General features: G+C 38.5%; 1 long non-coding RNA gene across 1 annotated transcript in view; it reads right to left on the reverse strand.

Moving 5' to 3' along the window:
* Nucleotides 1-1,094: 1,094 nt before the first annotated feature.
* Nucleotides 1,095-21,309, reverse strand: part of LOC137064055 (uncharacterized) — a 32,726-nt gene continuing 12,511 nt past the window's right edge. The window contains exon 3 of the long non-coding RNA XR_010901477.1: nucleotides 1,095-2,007. This is a non-coding gene — a long non-coding RNA (uncharacterized lncRNA). The remainder of the gene's footprint in view (nucleotides 2,008-21,309) is intronic.

Genomic DNA, 21,309 nt, shown 5'->3' on the forward strand with positions numbered 1-21,309 from the left:
TCTAGGACAAGAAACATATTTCTTTACTGCTTTCAAATTTAAACCTTTCAAAGTATATATTTTTCCTTTATGTAAATCTTGTTAGCTAACAAGCCAGCCTACTCTTCAGCCAATTTTATTTAACTTCTAAAGCCAATGAAATCCATTCTAGTGTAAAACCAATTGACCACAGCAATGGTCATTTGTCTTTGTGAAGGAATGTCTCATTTCTCATCGCAACACAGTTTTTGACCTAAAGCTATTAGTGGGCAGTATTAAAACAAAAAAATCACAATATGATTAATTATTCTCACATTATTTCATTCAAATATGATTCATATTTGTGCTGCATGAAGTTGTATAAACCCAGAATGCCTGTCTCACAAGCGTCAGCACTAGGGAGCAGATCTCAGTATTACACTGATGATTATTCACCGCTCAGGTTGTTTCTGGTCATGAGGTGAAAGACTGCTTAGTAATATAATGTTATGATAATCTAGATGGTTCATAATGGGCCTCAGCAACATTTACGGTGAGTGTGCATATAGATATGTCTCTGTCCACAAGCAGACAGACAGGGAATCGCCGTGGTGCTGGATAAATGCCGTCATTTATTCTGTAAATCAAAGAGCATTCACAGTCGGCTGAGTAATACATGATTCTTTATTGTCTCAACAACATTATTCTGAACGCAGTGTGTGGGAGACTACATTGTCAAGTTTTGGCTTGGAAGTGTGTTTAAAAAGATTAGCTTCAAATGGGATTTGCTTCATGTATGACCATGTCAAATCCAATTCCCCAATGAACGTTTCACACGTCAAGAATAATCCTTGATTTAATGTGCTTGTTCTCGCTTTAAAATGTCTTTATTGCTATCTTTTACACTTTTTTTATATATATACTGTGTGTGTGTGTGTGTATATATATATATATATATATATATATATATATACATACAATCATTGATAACAATCATTGTTATCGGGATTATGCATTATATATATATATATATATATATATATATATATATATATATATATATATATATATATATATATATATATATATATATATATATATATATATATATATATATATATATATATATAATGCACAATTCTGATAACAGTGATTGTTAATCATTCTTATTAGAATGATTAAACCACTGTTTTAACATTTTCATATTATATATTTACCTTATATAAGTATCAACTTTAATATTTCTCCCCAAAAAAGGTATTTGGTGTTGCTGAAGTGTCTCTGTTTCATCTTGTTACTTTTAAAGTTGACAATATGTCATGCAAATTAAATATGAGATTATAAGGAATTTTTCACATAAGAAAATTCTGAGAAGATACCATTTTTTACACGATCGCATGGATTTCACACGAGAACTGTTCTAAAACCACTTTTACCATGTGCAAAGTATTTTTCACAAATGTCAAAAATGTTTTAGTTTTTTTTTCTGTAAAGGTTTAATTCCTATACACAAAAACCTATATATTAAAGAAATCTAATTCGTGATTCTTTTGTATATTCATAATGGTCTACATTTTTATCTAGAATATCCTTTCACCACATGGCAACAAACATCATGCGTTTAATTTGCATGGCATATTGTCATCTTTAAAACTAACAAGACTGAAAATCTCATCCTATCAATAATACATGATATTTACAGGCTGGTGTTGGGCAGAGAAGCGCCCAGGGACGCGGTTTCCCCTCGACTTCATTTGGCTGTGTGACAGGATCCATAACCCTCTCTGAATCCTATCAAATGATGTGGTATGAAGTGTCATCTTCTCTCTGAACGCTTCTGAGGAGTTTCATCTCTGCAGGGAACTGTCATCAGGTTCCTCTTCCTTTCTCTCTCTCCCATTCCCATCAATTGGATGGGCTATCAGACACGTCCAATCAGGGGTCGGTTCCATTGGTCAGGCCGAAGGTGATCAGCAGGTGAAGTTGCACCCCTCTGCGTCTCTACCTCCTCTCTCACCAGGGCAGCATCCCCTCCATGCTTTATCCATCCTGAGTGCAGCAAAACAACACAAGTAGTGTCTGAGATGCACAAAAGGTTTGTGTGCGTGTGTGTGTGTGTTTGTGTGCGCGCCATCTCAAAAGACAGGAACGCAACCTTGGAAAATAAAGTACTTCATACTAGTTGTAAAAGACTTGCATAAATTCATATATTCAACTTCTGTTAGGGTGTACGTGGGAGTTTTCATGTACAATATTCATCACAATCAGTTCAAAAGCATTTCGACTAAAACATTCTTGTTTTTCTTACATGTATCATGTTTATTCATTTCCAACATTTATATTCAAGTACGTTCAAAAATATGAAACCGTATTTCTGTTTGTTGTGAAAGATTAATCCCCAGTTGCGGGTGTATTTTGCATGAATTTGTCGTGCCCTGAGGACAAATCCATCCCATACAAATTGACATACTCGCAGGGTAATAAATCTCTCCACACATAGCAATAATCTTGCAAAATCATTAATGTTTTGTCCTCTCTTATCAATTCCATTTTCTGGAGTAATTGTGCAGTAATCTAATTGGTCCAGTGACCCTTTGCATAATTAAACGTTATCAAAGTGATCTGTCGGCAACTGGCAGAGAACAGATGTTGCTCTTCAGTGGAGTAATCAGTCATCGACCCCTGGCCTGAGCCAATCACAATTACCTTGATTTGTGCCGTCCAGAGTGTGCGACCCCATGTCCTAAGTCACTCAGAAACCTCGAATGGATCAATATCCCCCTCAGTAGCTCCGCCCTCCTCATTCTCACTCGATGGCTTAATGGCTTTAACACGTTACATACGCCATTTCAGTTTACAACAGTCAATTTAAAACCTGAAATTGTGTGCTACTAGTGGGACCAAAAGTAATTACAATTCATTTTGATGCCACTAGTGGAGGAGAAATTATGCACTTTAGATTCTAAGGCCCCGTCCACACGATGCCAGAGCTTTCCCAATCCGATTCTTTTTTCCCCCTCGTTTCAAGAAATATCCCCATACACACGAGATCACTGAAACCGACTCAAAACGATGTAGTATACATGCCAGGTCAGTGTGTGGTGCTGTAATTCTGCCACAGAAATACACTAAAAACGGAGAAGAAGAGTTGTGGCTAGAAGCAGTGGTAGAAGGTGAGGCAAAATCTCACAATAAAATAACAATAAATACATTTGCTACTTAACAGATGTGTTTTATTAACGCCTACACCTACCCCAACCCTAAACCTACCCTTACGATAATGCAGATAGGGTAATTAAATGACGCGATATTGATGTGCGCATGCCCAGTGCCCGTAGTTGTATGTAGGAACTGTATGTATGAAATGTATTTCAATTAATCATAAAATGGCCCTGTTATATCACTAGACATTAAGAAATCATGTTAATTTCAAACACTTATATCACTGACACCAGTAGTCCGGCCCGGATATTGTCATTTAAAAGTTGTTGTTGCAGCCCTCAACTGATCTTGATGTTGACATGTTGTGTTTTGGCGTGAAGCTCCGCCCTCCACCTATCGACCAATCACAAAGTCAGTAGTGTTTGGGCATCGGGGTTGCAAGATCTGCTCTAGTTACCACAGCTGCAGCTACAAACGGATAGGCTGGATCCTGCAGCATATCTGGCAACCTTGAGTCAGGGGAGGGGAGAGGGGAGAGTGATTGCAGTACCAATTTTAGCCACAATCTTACATACACTTCCTTTAACTCCAATGTGGACGTAGTGTGATGACATGACCGTTACATAAGATATATGGATTGGCTGTACACACGAAAATGGAAGAATGTCATTTTCAGATTTATCCACTCAGGGGCCCGGTTTCAGAAAATATCAGATTCATGCTTACAAAAGGCCGGATACGTGTGGACAAAACGCTGATATGGTACAAAATGTATACGTATACAGCTAAAACACGTCTCCGTGTGGACGGGCCTTAGGGTGTGTTCACACTAGAGGCTGACATTTTTTCGGGAATCCCGTGGGTCACGAAACTAAATCACTATTGACTCTTTCCCCGCCTAACACGGAAATTTCCGTTATTTGTGAGACAACGCTTCGAGGCCAATAGCGGAATTTTCCGGGTTTCTGTGTTTTCACGGTCGGACGCTAGGAGGCGCTATTGCGCATCTTCTGAATGAGAGTACTGAATCTCCTGATCAAAACACACGCGAGTAAGACGCAGTGAAACCAAGCGGCAACCTCCCGCGATCTCTCTTGAAGCCAATACGGAAGTAATGTAAACTGCAATTCCTCAACTGGCCACTAGGGACAGGCTCCATAAGGGAGCAGAATTTCATTGAGCCCCATGTTAAAATTCTCAACTTTAAATCAGAAAAAAAAAAATGTTTACAGCCTTGTACAAATTGTGGTTTTGGCTTAGGTATAAGGCTAATTTTGATCTTCATGATAACTGTAAGGGGGGTGAATTTTTTTATAACTCATTCATTTACGTTATAAAAAAGCCTTAAAGTTCTGCATAATTAAGGGCGTGGTTACAGGTGGATAGCCATTTATCTGCCGTCTATAGTCATTGCGTCACCTCAGCTCCGCGCACATCCTGCCTTTTTGCCCATTTTCTGTTATCCAGGAGTGACACGCGATGACTCGCAAGATGGCAACGTCCAGCTCGCCCCTACTTTAAGCTTCAGAACGGCTTATCGGAATCCTATGGGTGACGTCACGGACACTACGTCCATATTTTTTTAGTCTATGAGTGAAACAAGCGATCGCATATGCATATGAAAAATAACCTGATCATCATCAATAAACAGCATATGAATCAAAACTGCCTAATGTTAGTGAATGAAATGTGGACCCAGGACGAGCTACAGAACTGTGCAAGCATTAGGAGTGTTGATGGACTCGATCTCCTCCATCTGCGTTTGATCGTCGCTCTGAATCTGATTTGGAAACATTCTTTCACAAAAATGTGATTTTCTCAGCTTTTTTTTTTAAACCTACCCATATTCAAGTGTTGCTAAAAAAGGAATGCATGAAGCTAGAATAAAACGTTCTTTTTTTGTTTAAAAGAAGAGGGTCAGCTCTTTATTTTTGATATATTGCATGCTCAGATATTCATTAAAAAATATATTCTATGGGCTATTACATTTTTGTAAAAAGTGTCAAAAACCGTGGCGGTGGCTGGCAACTATTTTTTTAAACGCTGGCGGGGAAAGATTAAATCACCTGATTGGGATGGGAGCGAAATTGTTTTTACCGGGAGTGGGCAGGACCGGGAATCGTAATAACACTATGATACCATCTAATACTGTATACTCTTTATATAAATTAACTATATGTTTTAATTTTAAAACTCTATATTTCTAGTTGCCTTGTCTCTTTATGTGCTCCTGTTTGCTTTGGTGTGGCTGGTTAAGTGAATGACGTGCCACACCCAGTTGGTGGCCAATGCCAACCACCAATAATATAAGAGAAAGAAGGCTTCCCCATGCACTTTTTAGCCGCGACAATCATCATCAAAAATAAATCAGACATGAAAGCTACGCTGCAACGACTACTGTTAGAAAATGATACCTCAGTTGTGCTCACCGACATTTTAGGGCAGTCTGAAAGTAACCAAATTAGCAGACGATGAACATGGTTATGTAAACATGGTAACATGTTTTCTTTTATCGGAGTAAGGTCATAAACGGCGTAAGCATAATCCGGTCGGGACAGGTCGTTTTTTGCCTCTTACCTTGAGATCGTGCTGCATGTAAGCTTACTTAGTAAGCTTACTTAGCTTACTTAGTTTTCTGTCGGCTTACTGAAGTGCGCATGTGTGATCGGTGACAAAAACGCAAACTTAGAGCAGATTTAAATGCATCCAGACAGAGCGAGCTAGCGTTTTGCATGAAATAAGGACATACATCACAAACGCAGACTCTTTTAAGACCCAGCAAATTGTAAAGATGTGTTCTCATCTCATGCAGCAGAAGTAGAAGAGGTTCAGTCTGCATCTGGAACTGCATGAGGGATAATACAGGTATGAGTCGTAAATCTCCCGCTGATACGGTGCACGCTTAGCCAAGAAATCTAGACGCACCCTAGCGGCAGCAAATCTAATCTCCCCGCGAGCGTCGTCTAGCAACTCTCAATACTCTTCTGAGCTGTATTCCCCTAACTCTTGCCAGGCCAATCACATTGTGTATAGAGTCGGTGGGCGGGGCCATAATGACGACAGCCGAGTTGCGTTTGCGTGCTTCTAGTAAACACAGAAACTGGCGAACGGCGGCGGTCTTTCGAATTAGCTTTGACCGCAATTCTGTAAGACTTGGAGTTAAGCTTTTCTCTGAGAAAAGAACAAAGAACGGCACTGAAGTCATTCTTAAAAAGGGAAGATGTGTTCTGAGTTTTGCCGACCGGAAACGGTGAATGTTTAATCTATCAACAAGCTCTGCTTCACCTTCATTGCTCTGGTTGGTGTAGCGCTATCCTATCGCGTGCAGAGGGAGTTTGAAAGACAACCGTTTATCCGTCCCTCGGATTGAGCCCTGTCTATGGTGAGTTTCCAGACCAAACATCTTGATGTGGGTCTGGCTTGTCAGGCTAGTGCACGCTTTATTTAAAAACACAAATTACATAAGTCAGCCTAACATTTGTAATACTCAGAGTCAGATACGGACATTATTATTTTTGATATCACTACAAGGAAATAGCCCGGTTTATTAATAAAGTCATGTAAACGCGGGTTACTTGCATTGTCAGTTTACTGGTTTGAATGTAAACGGGGAAAACTGGCTATTTCAATAAGCTGATATTTGTGAGTAATCTGCTTACTGGTGTGTGTATGTAAACGAGCTCATTTACTGCGCGTGCGTGTGTGTGCTTGTCTGTGTTTGCATAGATGATTTACGTGGAATTTAATGTTAATATATTGAACTAAAAGCCATCTTAAACAAAAACAACATTTTGGGGTTTTATTCAACTGGGTTGAATGTTTCAAGTTATGTTTTACCATAACTGACAGATTACGGCCAAAAAAACAACACGAGATTGGGAGGGAACGGGAGTCATTCTTCTGGGATTGGGATGGTAATTTTCCCCGGTTTTTTCGTGGGATTGGGATGGGACGGGATTTTTTGTGTGGGAGTGGGATGGGAGAGGTTTGAAAATCCACTCCAATGTGTCACTCTCTAGTTCACATTTGGCATGTTTGATTCAATTAAAACGAACCCTTGCGCGATTGATCTGTTAGTTCAGTTCAATTGAGTAAGTGTGAACGCTGCCATCCGAACCCTGGTGCACACCAAACAAGCGGACCTAGACCACTGAAAAGATCGATTTCCAAACAAACTCTGGTGCTGGTCGACTGAAATATGAATGCAAAACGAACCAAAAATGGGACATGATGTCACAAGATGAGACCCTAAAAAGGACAGAATCCTAAAGAACCCCTTTTTTTTCTCATCATGTTGCCTATCACAGTTCGGTAAAGGCGTCAGAACTGCGTTTCCTCGCCGCAGATCTTTGTTTGTGTGTGTGACGGAGGGATTATTTCCGCTGTTTTGACTCCTTTACACTTTTTATAAGCTCTTCAAGAGTTCTCAGCTGGTCAAAATACCATCATATGCGGGCTACACACATACAACGAGCGCATTTCGCCCCGGAACACAGCATTGTTTTGGACAACATAATAAAAGCAGACAAATCCGGTTGTGTTAAAATGTGAACGCGAAATGGACCAGGACTAAATGTTTTGTTGTTCCAGTCATTTCAATAGGAATCAGCGCAATTTGGGATTTCGTGTGAGGGTGAAAGATTAGCCTATAGAGATTTCACAACGTGTTCCGGGTTGTCACTAGACTGGGTAAACCAGCCTGATCTCCTGGCGATTTGATTTCACCCTGCGACTGTCAGAAAGTCCTGAAACCTGTACATTCATTTCTACCCCTTATGTTACATTTTTGCGGGAACCAATCACAGACTGGCTTATCCATCTGGCGCGCTATTCGCGTGTTTAACATGACGGATAGAGAAGCGATGGGTCGTTGCTCGTTGATCCTGCCTCTTGTGGTCTGATTGTTGAAGGACTATCAAATTGCATACATTTGAGTCATTTGAATTATGCTCATTTATCCTTGAATTATGCTGTGCTATATATCGCTAAACTTGTACTGACAATAGACAAAGGACTCTTTTTGCCTGTAAAATTTCACTAATGTGACCTTAAAGGGTTAGTTCACCCAAAAATTAATTGGCAGATTTTGAGCCCCATTGACTATAGTAGGGGAAAAAAATACTATGGTAGTCAATAGGGCTCAAAATCTGCTTATATACAAACATTCTTCCAAATATCTTCTTTTGTGTTCAGCAGAAGAAAGAAATTCATGCAGGTTTGGAACAACTTGAGGATTTTCATTTGTGGGTGAACTATCCCTTTAAGGGTTGATGTGAACTCTCGAATACTTAAGTTTTAAAGGCAACAGCAACACTATGGCCCTGTATCAAATGGAACATGCAGACTTGCAGTCATTGCTTCACAACATCGTAAAGGTGTGGTCACATTTACCATTTCTCAGTAAGATTTTACAGACAAAGTCCAGTCATTTTAATATGAAAACGTGTGATTGGGAGTTTCGCATGAGGGCAAAAATGTTCTTGTGCAGATTTTGCGTTTTTTTACATTTTGCAATTCTGAGGAAAAAAGTATTTTCTTCCTCATGTAACTGGTCCTACTCCTAGCAGGATTGGAACTGAGGTCTCCGGCTGTCTTTAGCTTCCATGTTAGAGCACCAGCCTCCCACGCCGGAAACCACAGTTTGACTCCCGCGTTGATCAGGTTGAGTTGAGTTGACCCGGATGTAACGTCGTAGTCTCGTAAGAGTTGTGTATGTAAACCTCAGTCCCCTGAAGAGGGCCTCTAGCGACAGACAAGGGGCTGCAATCTTTAGCCACACTGTTAAAATGCCCACCTCCCACGCCGGAGACCGTGGTTCGAATCCCGCTCCGAGTAGGTTGAGTAGGACCGGTTACACTCAGAATTAGACCTTAGAAAGTTTATGTCTCACAATTGTGCGAAAAGATAAAAAGTCAGAATTGTGAGATAAAAAGTTGCAAATATCTTTTAAATGGTTTTGGAAACAATCTTCCATTTTTGTGTCATTTTACTATATGTAAGAAGGATGTTCAACAGCGCCCCCTTTGTACCATTGCACCCGATTTCACCTCAGACTTCACAGCGGACTACTATATTTATTTTACCGGTAGTTTTTCTCAAATTTATAAAAAAATACTTGTTTTACTTTGAATTTGTAACAGTGACAAATGCGAATACACTAAATTGTAATGTATTTTCTCACTTGACGTGTTTTGTCAAATTTAGGAGGAGTGCTGGCTCATCTTGCATGCAAAGAGAAATCCAACATAATTGGAGTGCCGTGTACCTGTTACTACCTGTTTAAAATCCTCCGAATGAAAGCTGAAGCGTCAAATCATTTCTGTGTGCCTATAAAATCCTGATGTGATCCCGTAAATTCAATGGCTTTCTTTTGTACACTTTCAACAGCTGCACACACCATTCAAAGAATCAATAAAAGACCTTGAAGAAATTATGCCAGCTGATATGATGTAATCCTTTATTGTTGGGTAGATAATGCCAGGCTGAACGTGACTGAATGACTCTGTACTCTTTTATTCTTTCTCTTATCTCTTGCTCTGTATCTCTCTCTCGCTCTCTCTGTGCTATGGATGCCCTAGCATCTCTCAAACAACCAAAAGACAACTCTGCCTCCTCTTTCGCTTCGGTTTCATCAGCAGTGCCTGGATAAAAGGGCCTCAGAGGCAGAATAATTAGATCAAACAATAGATTTAGGATTCAATACAAAATAAGAACATCTTCTGTGCTTTTGGAAAGGTTTACCCTCATTCAGCGGCTACTTTGAGCTTCTCCCGTCCAAAAATACCGGTTAGTTCTGGCTTGGCTCACGACGGTCCATTGCTTGGTTTTAGAGAAAGTAATGACAGCTGGAAGCTTTAAAGTCTTTAGGAGGAAGGCATGAGCTCTTGCTGGGCTGTTTGCGAATCTGAAGATAGCCAAATAACGGTTTGAAATCAACGGCATGAACAATTCTGTAAAACAAGGCAGAGTTAAGGTTAGCTCAAGGGTATGAGACAACGTATGCACACTATACTGTCCCTTTCCAGAAGGACCAGAAAGCTAATAAAAACATCATCAAAATAGTCCATATGTGACATCTGTGGGTTAGTTAGAATCTCTTGAAGCATCGAAAATACATTTTGATCACAAAATAACAAAAACTACGACTTTATTCAGCATTGTCTTCTCTTCCGCGTTTGTTTTCAATCCTCAAATAAAGATTCAAACGGTTATGAATCAGCGTATTGATTCATGATTCGGACAGCGTGTCAAACTGCTGAAATCACGTGACACTGGCGATCCGAATCATGAATCAATCCGCTGATTCATAACCATTTGAATCTTTATTTGAGGATTCAAAACAAACCAGGAAGAGAAGACAATGCTGAATAAAGTCGTAGTTTTTGTTATTTTGTGATCAGAATGTATTTTCAATGCTCCAAGAGATTCTTATTAACTAACTGATGTCACATATGGACTACTTTGATGATGTTTTTATTAGCTTTCTGGTCCTTCTGGAAAGGGACAGTATAGTGTGCATACCAGGGGCGAGGCTACATAAGGGCCAGGGTGGCACTGGCCCACTCAGATTGACGGCTGGCCCACCCAATCAGAACAGACAAAAAAAAAAAAATTGGGATAGCAGAAAGAATATGCCTATGTGACAACACAAACACGTACAAAAAGTTTCATTAAAAAATAGGGCTGTCAAATATGTTAATAACGCGTTAACGCAAATTCATTTTAACAGCACTAAATTTATTTTTACCGCAGCGCGCATTTTCTGTTTGATCTGTGGCATAGCCCGTAGTTGGAAAAAGTGAGAGCAGTCAGACGCAAAGGATGCAGCACCAAACATTAATAGGGAAAGAAAAGGGTTGACATTAAGATTCTAAACCAAAAGAGCAGTTATTGCCAAATGCCAACATAAGCTACCACATTTTTTGTTTAACTTTTATTAGACTCCAGAAAGAAAAGTGCGTTTTTTTCACAGAGCGCATTCTCTGCAGTCTGAGCGCGATGCACTGCAGCTCACTCTCGCTCATGTCTGAGGTAAATCATTATCACCGATTACAGTACACCTGTTTTATTGAACTAAATACATTACAATCGGCTAAAACGAATGCACAGGTTACTTTCCTGAACAAGCGCGCTCCCGAGTCCATGTTCTTCACACTGTCCACGTAAATCGCAGCCCAGTTCGGCGCGCACACGCAAAATACCGGCAGTTCAATAGGGAGCGCGCGTCTCTTAAAGGGGCCGCACTATATTCCTACTCGTTGACTATGGACCTCCTCCGGGTGTGGTGTGGCTCTGGTGCGCTCACTGGTACACATTACCAATTTTTCATACGAACTTTGCCCTGGTCTGAATTAAACTTCCTGTGTAAAAACTCCCTTTATATTCTTAAAATGAGAGAAATCACTACTTACACTTAATTTTTAATTTTAGGCTTAAGAGACATGAATAATTTCTTAGATAAACATCTATGACCTTTGATACGTCTAATCTTCATGCTGTATTGATTATTATTGAATAAGTATGGTTTCACTAATAATAAATGTACATTTGCATAAAGCATGCATATTTGTCCATACTCATGTTGATTAGAGTATTAAAAACTTAAGTTTAGATTTACAATTGCTAAAAATGTGCGATTAAATTGCTATTAAATATTTGAATCGATTGACAGCCCTATTAAAAAATAATTACGGTAGAGCGAAAACATTTTCATATAACTGCCTTATTGCAACAGCCAATCAATAAGCTTAGTAGTAATGTTTAGCCAATCACGTATTGTTGAGGGGATGGGAAGATAAGTTTACGTCTGCTAGTGAAATAAACTTTTAACAAGGGCCACGGTGCATAACACAAGACGAAATTCTCACAGGTTAAGCTGCAAATACATGTTTGATAACAGTTATACTGAGTTGCATAAGTGACAAGAACTGGTTATTCCATTTTAAAATTAACCCAATTACTGAACACTGATGTCTTGTTACAGTGGTCATATAGCAGCACAATATCTATATTTGTCTTCCTTGCAATAGGCTTTGTAGCTGCTTGTTATAAATTAATTTTGTATATGAATTTTATGAATTTGTTGGCAAAAAATAAATCAAATATAGCTTATATTTACTGTCAAGTGATTTTGTCCCATATTGTTAAATGTGTGTAATTTGAGAGTAGTCATTGAGGTCCACCCTATTCCACCAAGGTCCACTCAGTTAAAAATTTCTGGCCTCGCCACTGGTGCATACGTTTCAATGGAGAGACAGAATCTCTTGGACTAAATATAAAATATCTCAAACTGTGTTCTGAAGATGAACGGAGGTCTTACGGGTGAGGAACGACATTAGGGTGAGTCATTAATGACATCAATTTCATTTTTGGGTGAACTAACCCTTTAAAGATAGTGCAGAAAGCAAAACATTGAATTATCATTTAGTCTGCAGCCATTGCGTCCATTGCATGTCGCGCAATTTCATTTCCTTTTCAGAACGTCTTGGGCTGTTTCGCCAGTGTATAGTGTAAATGCAAATATCGGATACGGTATTAACAATGTAAGCGGGTCGTCAAAAAAATCAAAATCGGATTTGTGTATCAAGACCTGCAGTGTAAATGTGGCCTCATAGCTCTGTAGTGTGAGCTTGCTCTTAAACGGGTTAACCTTAATCCCGAAAAAAAATGACTGAACGAATCCTCTGAACGAGGATTATTTTTTTTATGTTTAGTGAAGTTATTATGAATGTGCTTAGGTAAAGTATAATGTACTTCAGTACGTAATGAAGTAAAATACTGTACTTGCACATCACATGTGGATATTTGCCTGTTTCTGGTAGCGAGAAAAAGGTGCCATTATGGAAAATCCAGGGATCCCAGGGTGTGGCATCTAATTAATCAACATATTCTACATTCTTGACACCTATATACTTCACACAATAACTTTATGGACATCTGTAGTTCACATGTCATGATACAAAGACATTGTATGCAAACAAGTAAACACAAAATACTATTCCCTGTTTGAAATTCACCTTGTCTGTTTAGTCTAAAATGTAACAGATCCATATGGAAATGATATTTGATTTCAAAACCCATCAGCACAAACATCAAATTACCACACAAATAACATTTACAAATCAATACAACACAGTTTTAACATTCTCAAACTAATATTAATTCTCACACACACACACACACACACACACACACACACACACACACACACACACACACACACACACACACACACACACACACACACACACACACACACACACACACACACACACACACACACACACACACACAGAGACATGCACGCTTGCTGAAGTGTTCCCTTGCCAAAGCAAACACCACTCCGGAGAAGAGCGGCAGATTACCAGAGAGTTCGGTGTCCCAACATAATGATGAAACTTCACGGAAATAACCTGCAACATCTGCACCGTGGCCACTGCTGCGGAGCAAATGCATCTTTGCCTCGCACTTATCGCTGCACTCTCTTGCCCCAATGCATTCTGGGGGTTTGGGTGACAAAAGGAACAAAGAATTTCAGTCAAACTTAGTCCTTTTATAAAGCTGTCACATAGCCTGTGCTCTAAAACCTAGTGAGCTGCATACCTAGACAGCATTTTGAGATGCTTTTAAGACCCAATTTTGGTGTTCGATTGACCGATGTCTGGGAGATGATGTAAAAAGGCACAAAATCATAATGCTAATGTTATATCTGTAGATGCTTGTCAACAAAAAATGTAAGGATAAACAATGCTATGCTCTTATAAATAAAGATTCTTTATTTGCATTTTTGGAACTTCTCTTTTGAACAAAATGTTCTTTATTGTGTAAAAATATTCTTAATAATGTTTTTCACACTGTTCACTGAAAGGTTCTTCAAGGAACCATAATTTGTTCTCTGAAAACCCCCTTTTGGGCAAACTAAAAGTGTATGATTTATGTTTCTATCATTATGTAACATCATGATTTATTGATGTTTTTTAAGGTTTATTTTTCTATGCTAGTTTCTACACTAAATTCCAACGTTTGAACAGAATGCAACATTAGGTAGAATAGAACGAGTACCTTGTAGATGGCACAATCCCAGAATGCATTGCAAGGGGGGGGGTGAATCATAAAAATTCAGATTATAGCCTCAATATAATTATATTTTATTCAATATAAAAAGTATTGACCCAAACAATTTAAAGTGCAACATGCTTGTAAAAATCTATTGTAATCAGTGATGTGTGCCGCGTGGAGTTGCAGTATTTTGCAGAGGTGGAAAGAGTAACAAAATATTCTACTCAAGTAAAAGTACTGTTACTTCAATGAAATTTTACTTAAGTACAAGTAAAATTACTGGTCTAAAAATTTACTCAAGTAAAAGTAAAAAGTAGCTCATTTAAAATGTACTCAGAGTAAAAGTTACTTAGTTACTTTTTTAACAGTGGGGGTGGGGGACTCTACCCTGTAGGGTTGTGATAGAATGAGATTTTCACGATATGACAACTATCTCAGAAAACATCAATTAAACATTTACTGTACCTATTATTAAATGATGGTTATTATCACTTGTTAAAATGATGTTAAATGAATGAAGAAGATTGGTCTTTTTTTTATTTGGTTGAACAAATGCTTTATTATAACAAACTTAAAACCATTTGTTTATTTTGTTTATCAAAATTTCAATAAAACATGTCTAATAAACTAAATTCAATAAATTATTATGAATTAGATTAACAACTTATTTTTTATCATTAATTCGTAAAAATGTTTAAGAATAATGTCCATATGTAGTAGACGGAGCAGCTCATTCACAGAGAGAGAACAAGCAGATCATATATTCATATAGCATTCAATGTGTAACGAGTAGAAATATAGTGTGGCCCCTTTAAGAGCTGCGCGCGCTCCCTGAAAACGAGTTCTGCATCTTGTGTATGTGCGCACTGAGTTTTGAGCTCCCATGTGTGGGGATTATTCTCTGTTTTTCTGTTGCTAACAGTCAGTTATTTTGTTTTATTAAGTAATGCTGTGGACGGAAATGGAGTTTGTGATGAGAGTTCAGCGGGAAATAAAGCGCGATCTGTTTGACGTCAATCGCCTCCGTGTTTGCATCCACTCCAGATATATTAAGTGAGCTATCCGCATTTTTCACCCGGACACAAGCGTTACAAATGTTGTGCTTTAATGTTCACAGACCATGTCGCGATTTGATTTATTTCTAAGGCCTACAGCTCTACATTCGAGTTTTTAGTTCATCCACCAGTTTGCGTGGTGTATTACACCAAATCTACGTTATAATGTAAAGTTAATGTTCATGACTGGATTCCGGGATTCCCTCTGCGTCACAGAAATCAATCGGCCTAAGTTATAAACATACCTTTATTTGCACAGAGGGATGTGTGCCCGAACATGTTCTATGTGTTTCTTCTTTTGCATCCACATTTTGTGCAAATTTGATATCCTCCAGGACAACACCACATTATTTTTTTCTATATCCAAAGTATTTCCATACTAGCCAGGAGTTCACGACGGCGTTTTGCTTTCACCTGGGTCTGCGTCACTGACGTCTGTCTTGTTCGTCTCCATCAGATATTTGCGCGCATGTTCTCTCCCGCGCCCCGCGCCCTCTATTCAATATTAGTCATTTCCGGATCGCGGTCTTTTTCCTCCTCTCTTTGCATTAATGATTTATTTTTACTCAGTAACGGATGTGGTTTAAAATGTAGCGAAGTACAATACTTTGATCAAAATGTACTTAAGTAAAAGTAAAATTACAGATTTTTAAAACTACTTAAAAAAGTAGAAGTACACAGAAAAACTACTCAATTACAGTAACGCGAGTAAATGTAATTCGTTACTTTCCACCTCTGGTATTTTGTACTGCCTGTAGTATTTCAAATCCGACCATTTTTGTGGTTATAAAATTTAGATTTAGATTATAATAGTAGCCATTATAATCGGTGATGCTGTCTACACTGGATGCGGTGCAACATTCAGTCCCCAATGCACCGCGATAACGAGTGTACGGCCGATTTACAATCAATGGATGTCCGACTTCACGCACTCGTTTTCATTCACTCCTTCAAGTGAACTATATCAGTGGACTAACGTAGGGAATAGTGAATGAGGGTTTAGAGGGCGATTTCGGATTCAGGCACAGTGTTAATGTTGATTTATACTTCTGTGTCTGATCTACGCCGTAGGCTACGGGCCGGTTTATCATTATACTTCTGCATTGTTGTCCGCATCGACATGCAGTTACGCATGCAGACAACTAGTAGGCAGTGTCGACGTGCATATTGATGGTTTAACCTAGCCTGGATGCCAGCCGAACTCAGCCCCGCACACAACATTTGAGCTCGGGCGGGTTGGTCTGGACTCGATCCATAGAGGAGTAATTATCTCCGAACAGAAACTGTTCGGACCAATGAAATCATCAGGGCGGGCTTCAGACAATGACGAACAGATGATAAACAGTAACGTAATCATCCACGTCATCAAAGGGGCTTGGATTATATTTGTTCAAATCCTAAACGGAGAGCTTGTTTGCAAATGCATTCACTTTCACTATCTCTCTCAGAAATGATGATCATGATGGTAAGTACTCTGTGTATCATTCAAATCTTTTTGTTTTTGTTTACAACACCGGCAAAGATCGTTTATTCCGGCGCACGTGCAGACAGGGTTGCCAAGGATTTACAACAAAACCCGTCAACTACTAGCCCTAAACAATATCTTCTCGGAAATGGCGTTTGGGGGGTAAAATGTGTTATTTTGGCAAGGTTGTCTGCTAAAATTCGCATTCCTGGGTCTATATATCACATAATAGTCGCTTCAACAAACAGACATGGAAAACAACCCGCGGAAATAAACGCGGACTTGGCAACACAGTGCAGTTGAGTTCTGTTGGCATTTGACAACTAACGTTATGCGTCGTTCCGTTGCTCTGATTGGTTGTAGGTCTGTCCAATTGAGGTCTTTCCTGGTTCGGTTGAAACACGCCCCATAATCAGTGACGAGCTGCCAAGAGGGCAATGGCCAGCTTTGGGGCTTCAAAAATGCTCTTTACAAACCTACGTTTCTAAATATTTTTCTACAGTCTATGATTGCGTGCCGCACACATCCTTAAAAAGGAAGCCAAAACGTCTCGACCGACCCCCCAGGAGGCTTGTCCCAGTATAGCTCATAAACCCCGCCCTCTTCTAGGCAAACTAAACAGTCAAATTACACTTTAAATACAGTTTTGTTAATTAAAATGTTTCTGTCATGTTAAGTAGCTTTAAGGAGTGCAAAAGTTAAGAGTGTCTGTCTAGTGTGTGTACATTGAAAAAATAAAGTATAATTTCGTGTGAACAGCCCTTTAGAAGGCAGCTGCCTTTTGTTGACAGCATACAGCAACACAGCTCCCCCAGATTCTTAACAAAGCTATTAAGTGGAATAAATGTATCAGTTATTAAAATTTGTCTGGGAGCTTCATGTGCTCCTCAGGTTTACACTTTACTCCCGTAATGCCTCAGAGACCAAAGAAACTTTAATTACAAATCAAGCAGCACGCTGTCGCCAATGAAACGGCCGTTCTATGCACACACTCCAAAAAGAAGTGTTATTCTTAATTGCAGGTCAGTGTAAAACTGATGTGTCAGCTGCTGTGACTGCTAATTAATTCTGCTCACAAACGAAGCCAGAGACAATCTCCATCTGCTGCTGTTTAACCTGGAAGAGAGCGGCATGTCGGATTGTCATGCTCTTATTATGACAGAGTGCTCCACTGCGATTACGACTTTTAAAAGCAACACTGATGCACATGTTTGTATGTTACATTATTTTCTTATTTAAGTGACATCACACAGTCTATAAGAGTTTAAGTTCAATTACACAAATGAGTGTTTTCCCTAGCAGTATTTTATATGCTTATTTTAAACATCTATCAAAAATGAGGATAATTGAAATTCATGTTGTATATGTTATAATTGCATATAGCATTTATAAATATATACACTATATTGTCGGGACACCCTTCCAAAATATTGAAATCAGGTGTTCCGATCACTTCCATGGCCACATGTGTATAAAATCAAGCACTAGGCATGCAGACTCTTCTACTAACATTTGTGAAAGAATAGATCGCTCTCAGGATCTCTGTGAATTCAAGTGTGGTACTGTGATAGGTTGCCACCAGTGCAATAAGTCCATTCGTGAAATTTCCTCACTACTAAATATTCCACGGTCAACTGTTAGTGGTATTATAACAAAGTGGAAGCAATTGGAAACAACAGCAATGCAGTGGTAGGCCACGTAAAAAAAAAAAAAAAGTGGGGTCAGCGCATGCTGAGGCGCACAAGTTGGCAACTTTCAAGAACTGTGTGTAGAGAGCTTCATGGAATGGGTTTCCATGGCCGAGCAGCTGCATCCAAGCCTTACATCACCAAATGCAATGCAAAGCATCAGATGCAGTGGTGTAAAGCACATCGCCACATGACTCTAGAGCAGCGGAGACATGTTCTCTGGAGTGACGAATCACGCTTCTCTGTCTGGCAATCCAATTGACGGGGTTTGGCGGTTGCCTGGAGAACGGTACTTAACCGACTGCATTACGCCAAGTGTAAAGTTTGGTGTAGGGGGGATTATGGTGTATGTCAACCCGATCACACATAAATGCATATAAATAGTACGAGTGTGCAATGTCGTGGAATGTATACGCCAAAACTCATTTTGGCGTGCATATGATACGCTGTTTTTCGCGTGCATATGATACGCACTTTATGGCGTATATATGACACGCGCCTGGGTAGGTTTAGGGTGGTGGGGTGGGGGGTTCGTATGTATAATACGCCATAAAATGCGTCTCATATGCACGTGAAAAACAGCGTGCCATAGACACGCCAAAATGAGTTTTGCCGTATACATTCCACGACATTGCACACTCGTACTATTTATACGCATTTTTGTGAGAATACCCTGTGTATGTACTTGTGGTACGTCATAAATAGAACGAGCCATCAGTTTACTGTCTGGTATTTGTTGTGTAGCGTTGCACCGCATCCAGTGTAGACAGTATCACCGATTTTAATGGCTACTATTATAATCGAAATCTAAATTTAATAACCTCAAAAATTGACTGATTTGAAATACTACAAGCAGCAGCAACTCCACGCGGCACACATAACTGATTACAATAGAATTTTACTGGCATGTTGCACTTGTACTTTATTTTGAATTGTTTGTATCAATACTTTTTATACTGAATAAAATATAAGTATATTGAGGCTATTGCCAGAATTTCTATGATCCATAATATATATACATTTTTCATTCAGGGATTGTGCCATCTACAAGGGATTCGTGCAATTCCACCAGTGTGTCAACTAGCCCTGGTTTCCATAATGTTTCTTATGCTTGCATGCCATATTTAACTTATGTATTCAAAGTGAAAATTCAGCTGGAAATGGTATAGGATTGTATTGTATGATAAACATTAGGCTATTGTTTCCTACCCACAAGGCCTTGGTTACAACTGCTGAAAAGTCTACACCATTTATGAGAAAAATTATTAAAAAAATAAAACAAAAATCGTCTGCACCCTTTTTATTCAGTTTGCAAAGGGGGGGAAAATGTAGATGATTCTTTAGAATAATATATATATATATGAAATATATATATATATATATATATATATATATATAAACATGAAATTTTAAATGAACCAATTAACTTTAATAATTGTTCTTTTAATAACAATTATTTAATTATATATATAAATATATATATATATATATATATATATATATATATATATATATATATATATATATATATATATATATATATATATATATATATATATATATATATATATATATTTAAAGAATTGTTATTAAAAGAACAATTATTAAAGTTAATTGGTTCATTTAAAATTTCATGTTGACTGTAAATGAGGGCTGATCATTACATTTAGAGCCAATTAGATGTGGGGTTAGCCTTGTGGACACGTGGTCTTTCAGAAGAGGGAAATCAGCCCCCATAATGCTTCTGAAAACAGGCATCATCAATAATGAATTACTCAACAAGGCCATCATTAAGTGCATCCCACTGTCTCTGTCCAGCTCGGGGATGGGGTGGGCAGACAGAGTGACTCATGCACGGACCTGCAGAGATTAGGCTGAGCAACAGAGGGAAATAGAGAAAGATTTCGATCTCTTGAGAAAGAGAGAGAAAGGAAGAAAGAAAGAAAGAAAGAAAGAAAGAAAGAGGAAAGGGGTGGAGGCGGAGTGAGAGAGAGGGCTGCCATTAGAGTTCATTTAAGTTAAGAGTCACAATGACAGTCTCTGCTCAGTAGAGTAGAACCAGAACACACACAACACACACAACACACACTGTGTGTACATATCTAAATGATACTCAAGCCTGAGAGAGAAACAAGAATAAATGATCCTCTCATCTATCTATCTATCTATCTATCTATCTATCTATCTATCTATCTATCTATCTATCTATCTATCTATCTATCTATCTATCTATCTATCTATCTATCTATCAGTTTGTCCATCCATCCATCCATCCATCCATCCATCCATCCATCCATCCATCCATCCATCTATCTATCTATCTATCTATCTATCTATCTATCTATCTATCTATCTATCTATCTATCTATCTATCTATCTATCTATCAGTTTGTCCATCCATCCATGATTCTATATATCCATCCATCCTTCTATCTATCTATCTATCTATCTATCTATCTATCTATCTATCTATCTATCTATCTATCTATCTATCTATCTATCTATCTATCTATCTATCTATCTATCTATCTATCTATCTATCTATCTATCCATCCATGGTTCTATCTATCTATCTATCTATCTATCTATCTATCTATCTATCTATCTATCTATCTATCTATCTATCTATCTATCTATCTATCTATCTATCTATCTATCTATCTATCTATCAGTTTGTCCATCCATCCATGATTCTATATATCCATCCATCCATCCTTCTATCTATCTATCTATCTATCTATCTATCTATCTATCTATCTATCTATCTATCTATCTATCTATCTATCTATCTATCTATCTATCTATCTATCAGTTTGTCCATCCATCCATGATTCTATATATCCATCCATCCTTCTATCTATCTATCTATCTATCTATCTATCTATCTATCTATCTATCTATCTATCTATCTATCTATCTATCT

This window comes from Pseudorasbora parva, chromosome 24 (assembly GCF_024679245.1).
Source record: "Pseudorasbora parva isolate DD20220531a chromosome 24, ASM2467924v1, whole genome shotgun sequence".
Lineage (NCBI taxonomy): Eukaryota > Metazoa > Chordata > Actinopteri > Cypriniformes > Gobionidae > Pseudorasbora > Pseudorasbora parva.